This window comes from Bos grunniens, chromosome 10, assembly GCF_055505025.1.
Source record: "Bos grunniens cultivar Pamir isolate PY7600 chromosome 10, Bosgru_T2T1.0, whole genome shotgun sequence".
NCBI classification, from domain to species: Eukaryota; Metazoa; Chordata; class Mammalia; order Artiodactyla; family Bovidae; genus Bos; species Bos grunniens.
The window spans coordinates 49,886,932-49,893,569 of record NC_141174.1 but is presented as its reverse complement, the minus strand read 5'-3'; positions in this window follow the sequence as shown (position 1 = coordinate 49,893,569).

Here is a 6,638-nt window from a genome sequence, read left to right as displayed (position 1 = left end):
GTCAGATTGGAGATTGGGAAACGTGATGGGAGGTTATTGCAGTAGTTCAGTTCATAAGTGGTGAGGTCTGAACTAAGGCCATGATTGTGGAAACAGTGAAAAGAGAAAATTTTTGAGAATTTAAGGAGATTAAACTACTGGAGAGAGAAAGGAAAAGTGATTTGACATGATAGTCCATTCACAACATTTTGAAAAAGAGGAGAAGCAATTTTCATTGAAATCTGGTAAATTAAACAGGAAATGCAGAAAGTGAAGGCATTAAAAAAAAAAAGTGTTGAGAATGGGCTTGCCATACCGGATGGCAAAAATATTATGTTACAAGCTATAGCAGTTAAGTCTCCAAATTAGGTACTCTACCAGAAAAAGACATTTTTTATTTTGAAATTTGCATATGGTGAAAATACCATAAACAGTGTTAAGAAACAAATAACAAACTGTGGAGAAAATATTTCAACATATTTAGTAGGAGAAAAGGTAACTACCTATGTTATATCAATAATTCCTTCAGATAAATGAGAAAAGTCAAAAAAACTAACAGGAAAATAGGTAGAGGATATAAAGGGCAATATACAGATGAAATGCAAATGGCCAGTGATTATAAGAAACTGTTAAATCATTGCCCAAGGGGTTATGCTTAAAATTCAAATAGTGAGAGAGAATTGTAACATCTCAGCATAGCAAAGGTAAAAATATTTAGGATATCAAATGCTGGCTTGAGAATAGGAAAACATTCACATGTGAAGAGAATGTAAATTGGTATAATCTTTTGGAAAGCATTTTGGCACATATTTTGTGACCTTGAATCTCTTATAGGACTTTATCCCTAAGAAATATTTGTACTACAAAACAAAGATATATTTCCAAGGAGACTCATTTCACTGGAGCTTAAAATAGTGAAAAACTGGGATAATCTAAGTAGAGGGCTGATAAATTATGTTACATTTGTACAATAGAATACCATTCATATTCTTTAAAAAATGAAGCAGATCTATATGTACAAAGAATAGAAAGATATGTACAATTTATTAGAAGAAAAGCTCAAGTTTCAGAAACTAATGTCAGGTAGGATGCCATTTTTACAAATAAATATGTATTAAAGGCAGTATATACCAGAAACTGGGCCATTAACCAGGAATTCAGGAAAGAACAAGATAAAAGCCCTGCAGTTGTGGAAATAAAAGGTTGTTAACAGTGATTACCCCTGGGGAATGAGATAGTGGCAGTGGGGGTGGGGCAGGAAGGATGTTTAGTTCTTACATGTTTGAACTGTTAAATTTTTGCCAAAAAGCAGCTTTTGCATTTGTAATTCAAAAACTAAACTTTAAAAGAAATTATACAATTTTAAATTATATTTTTAAATATTTAAAACAGGGATGAACTAATTAATGTTTTAAGAGTGTGAAAAAGAAGTGCTCTCATACTCTCCTGGTGAGAGCATATATTTGCTTTAACATTTTGGAGGATACTTTGGTAATATGCATTTTTTTTTTAATATTACAAGTTGGCTGTGATGCAAACACTCTACTTCTAAGAATTATCTTAAGGAAAAATTAAGGAATAGGAATAGGAAAAAGCTACAGGTATGTTCACTGCAGCCTTCTGTATAACAGTGTAAAATGAGCAACAACATTAATTGCCTTCTACGTGGATTTTTTTTTTTAATTAGAAGATAATTGCCCCCACAACATTGTGTTGGTTTCTGCCTACACCAACGTGAATCAGCCACAGGTATTACACATGTCCCCTCCCTTCTGAACCTACTCCCATCCCCCATCCCATCCCACCCCTCTAGGCTGTCACAGAGCACTGGGTTGAGCTCCTTATGTCATATGGCAAATTCCCAGTGGCTATCTATTTTACATATGGTAGTGTATATGTTTCCACACTCTTTTCTCCATTCGTCCACCCTCTCCTTCCCTTACCACGTCCGTAAGTCTGTTCTCTGTGTCTGTGTCTCCATTGCTGCCCTGCAAATAGGTTCATCAGTACTATCTTTCTGCATTCCATATGCATGTGTTAATATACAATATTTGTCTTTCTCTTTCTGCCTTACTTCACTCTCTATAATAGGCTCTAGGTTCATCCACCTCATTCGGACTGACTAGAATGCGTTCCTTTTTTTTTTTTTTTGCTGAGTAATATTCCATTGTATACATGTACCACAATTTCTGTATCCATTCATCTGTTGATGGACATTTCAGTTCAGTTCAGTTCAGTCACTCAGTCATGTCCGACTCTTCGCGACCCCATGAATCGCAGCATGCCAGGCTTCCCTGTCCATCACCAACTCCTGGAGTTCACTCAGACTCACGTCCATCGAGTCAGTGATGCCATCCAGCCATCTCATCCTCTGTCGTCCCCTTCTCCTCCTGCCCCCAATCCCTCCCAGCATTAGAGTCATTTCCAGTGAGTCAACTCTTCGCATGAGGTGGCCAAAGTATTGGAGTTTCAGCTTTAGCATCATTCCTTCCAAAGAAATCCCAGAGCTGATCTCCTTCAGAATGGACTGGTTGGATCTCCTTGCAGTCCAAGGGACTCTCAAGAGTCTTCTCCAACACCACAGTTCAAAAGCATCAATTCTTCAGCGCTCAGCTTTCTTCACAGTCCAACTCTCACATCCGTACATGACTACTGGAAAAACCATAGCCTTGACTAGATGGACCTTTGTTGGCAAAGTAATGTCTCTGCTTTTCCATATGCTATCTAGGTTGGTCATAACTTTCCTTCCAAGGAGCAAGCATCTTTTAATTTCATGGCTACAGTCACCATCTACAGTGATTTTGGAGCCCCAAAAAATAAAGTCTGACACTGTTTCCACTGTTTCCCCATCTATTTGCCATGAAATGATGGGACCAGATGCCATGATCTTCATTTTCTGAATGTTGAGTTTTAAGTCAACTTTGCCACTCTAACAGTCATTTTCATTTTCTTCATTGCTAATGGAATTGCCTAGTGTTTTTTTCCTAGCTGTTGAGTGGTAATAGATCAGGCAGGAAAGTCATAGTCCAGGAATGAATTGTGATGATGATGGTTGTGTGTTTGTGTGCAAAGTCACTTTAGTCGTGTCTGACTCTTTGTGACCCCATGGGCTGTAGCCCACCAGGCTCTTCTGTCTATGGGATTCTCCAGGCAAGAATACTGGAGTGGGTTTTCATGCTGTCTTCCAGGGGATCTTCTTTTCAAAGAGATCAAACCCAGGTCTCTTACGTCTCCTTCATTGACAGGTTCTTTACCACTAGTGCCACCTAGTTCCAAAACATTTTCATCACCCCCAAAAAAAACCCTGTATGCACTTAGTAGTCATTCCTCATTCTACCCTCTCCCTAGTCCCTGGCAACCACAACTCACTTTCTGTCTGTATAAATTTATCTATTATAGACTTTTTATACTACTGGCATATGTGACTTTTTGTGTCTGGCTTCTTTCATTTAGCATAATGTTTTGGACATTCAACCATATTACAGCAGTTATCAGTACTTCATTAATTTTTATGGTTAAGTAATATTCTAAGTAATATTCCCATGGAAAAGAAATGTAAAAAAGCAAAATGGCTGTCTGGGGAGGCCTTACAAATAGCTATGAAAAGAAGAGAAGCAAAAAGCAAAGGAGAAAAGGAAAGATATAAGCATCTGAATGCAGAGTTCCAAAGAATAGCAAGAAGAGATAAGAAAGCCTTCCTCAGTGATCAATGCAAAGAAATAGAAATAGAAAGAAATAGAAAACAACAGAATGGGAAAGACTAGAGATCCCTTCAAGAAAATTAGAGATACCAAGGGGGCATTTCATGCAAAGATGGGCTCGATAAAGGACAGAAATGGTATGGACCTAACAGAAACAGAAGATATTAAGAAGAGGTGGCAAGAATACACACAAGAACTATACAAAAAAGATCTTCACGACCAAGATAATAATGATGGTGTGATCACTGACCTAGAGCCAGACATCCTGGAATGTGAAGTCAAGTGGGCCTTAGGAAGCATCACTACGAACAAAGCTAGTGGAGGTGATAAAATTCCAGTTGAGCTATTTCAAATCCTGAAAGATAATGCTGTGGAAGTGCTGCACTCAATATGCCAGAAAATTTGGAAAACTCAGCAGTGGCAACAGGACTGGAAAAGGTCAGTTTTCATTCCAATCCCAAAGAAAGGCAATGCCAAAGAATGCTCAAACTACCGCACAATTGCACTCATCTCACATGCTAGTAAAGTAATGCTCAAAATTCTCCCAGCCAGGCTTCAGCAATACATGAACTGTGAACTTCCAGATGTTCAAGTTGGTTTTAGAAAAGGCAGAGGAACCAGAGATCAAATTGCCAACATTTGCTGGATCATGGAAAAAGCAAGAGAGTTCCAGAAAAACATCTATTTCCGCTTTATTGACTATGCCAAAGCCTTTGACTGTGTGGATCACAATAAACTGTGGAAAATTCTAAAAGAGATGGGAATACCAGACCACCTGACCTGCCTCTTGAGAAATCTGTATGCAGGTCAGGAAGCAACAGTTAGAACTGGACATGGACCAACAGACTGGTTCCAAATAGGAAAAGGAGTACATCAAGTCTGTATATTGTCACCCTGCTTATTTAACTTACATGCAGAGTACATCATGAGAAACACTGGGCTGGAAGAAGCACAAGCTGGAATCAAGATTGCCAGGAGAAATATCAATAACCTCAGATATGCAGATGACACCACCCTTATGGCAGAAAGTGAAGAGGAACTAAAAAGCCTCATGATGAAAGTGAAAGTGGAGAGTGAAAAAGTTGGCTTAAAGCTCAACATTCAGAAAACGAAGATCATGGCATCTGGTCCCATCACTTCATGGCAAATAGATGGGGAAACAGTGGAAACAGTGTCAGACTTTATTTTGGGGGGCTCTAAAATCACTGCAGATTGTGATTGCAGCCATGAAATTAAAAGATGCTTACTCCTTGGAAGGAAAGTTATGACCAACCTAGATAGCATATGGAAAAGCAGAGACATTACTTTGCCAACAAAGGTCCATCTAGTCAAGGCTATGGTTTTTCTGGTGGTCATGTACGGATGTGAGAGTTGGACTGTGAAGAAAGCTGAGCACTGAAGAATTGATGCTTTTGAACTGTGGTGTTGGAGAAGACTCTTGAGAGTCCCTTGGACTGCAAGGAGATCCAACTAGTCCATTCTGAAGGAGATCAGCTCTGGGATTTCTTTGGAAGGAATGATGCTAAAGCTGAAACTCCAGTACTTTGGCCACCTCATGTGAAGAGCTGACTCATTGGAAAAGACTGATGCTGGGAGGGATTGGGGGCAGGAGGAGAAGGGGACGACAGAGGATGAGATGGTTGGATGGCATCACTGATTCGATGGACGTGAGTCTGAGTGAACTCCGGGAGTTGGTGATGGACAGGGAGGCCTGGCGTGCTGCAATTCACGGGGTCGCAAAGAGTCGGACACAACTGAGCGACTAAACTGAACTGATAGTTAAATATGTATATGTGGTATGCTTATGTATATATATCACATTTTGTTTATCCATTCATATGTTGATGAACTTTGGACTGTTTCCACTTTTTGACTGTTGTGAATAATTCTGCAATGAATGTTGCCACCAACATACAAGTCTGCTTGAGTCCTTGTTTTCAATTCTTTTGGTATATAACTAGGATGGAATCGCTGGGTCATATGGCAATTGTTTATTTAACTGTGTTTGAAATTACCAAACTTTTCCACAGTGGGTTCATTGTTTTATGTTCCCACTAGCAACGTATAGCGATTTAATTTTTCCACATCGTTATCAACAGTTATGTTCTGTTTTTGTTTTATTATTACAGTTGTCCTAGTGGGTGTGAAGTGATATCTCATTGTGGTTTTATATTCATTTCTCTAGTGACTAGTAATACAGAGTAGTTTTTCATTTGCTTGCTTACAATTTGCATATTCTTCTTAGGAAAAATGTGTATTCAAGTCCTTTGTCTATTTTTAAATTTGGTTGTTTGTCTTTTTGTTGTCAAGTTATTAGAGTTTTTATATATTTGGGACACTGCTAGGTCCCTTCAGTCGTGTCTGACTCTGTGCAACCCCATAGATGGCAGCCCACCAGGCTCCCCTGCTCCTGGGATTCTCCAGGCAAGAACACTGGAACGGGTTGCCATTTCCTTTTCCAATGCATGAAAGTGAAAAATGAAAGTGAATTTGCTCAGTCGTGTCCGACCCTCAGTGACCCCATGGACTGCAGCCTTCGAGGCTCCTCCGTCCATGGGGCTTTCCAAGCAAGAGTACTGGAGTGGGGTGCCATTGCCTTCTCCAATTTGGGACACTAGACGTTTATCAGATATAATTTGCAAATAGTTTTTTTTTTTTCCATTTTAAGGTTGTCTTTTTACTTAATAATATCCTTTGTTGTATAGAGGTTCTTAATTTCAATAAAGTCAAATTTATCTATTTTTTTTTCTTTTGTTGTTTATACTTTTAGTGGCTAATGTAAGAATCCATTGTCCAAGGACATGAAGTTTTACTCCTAAAACTTTTCTTTTAAATATATTTTCTTCTAAGAGTTTTGTATTTTAGTTCTTGCATTTGGGTCTTTGACCCACTCTGAGTTAATTTTTCTGTGTACTGTAAGAGTCCAACTTCATTGTTTTGCATGTGGCTATCCATTCA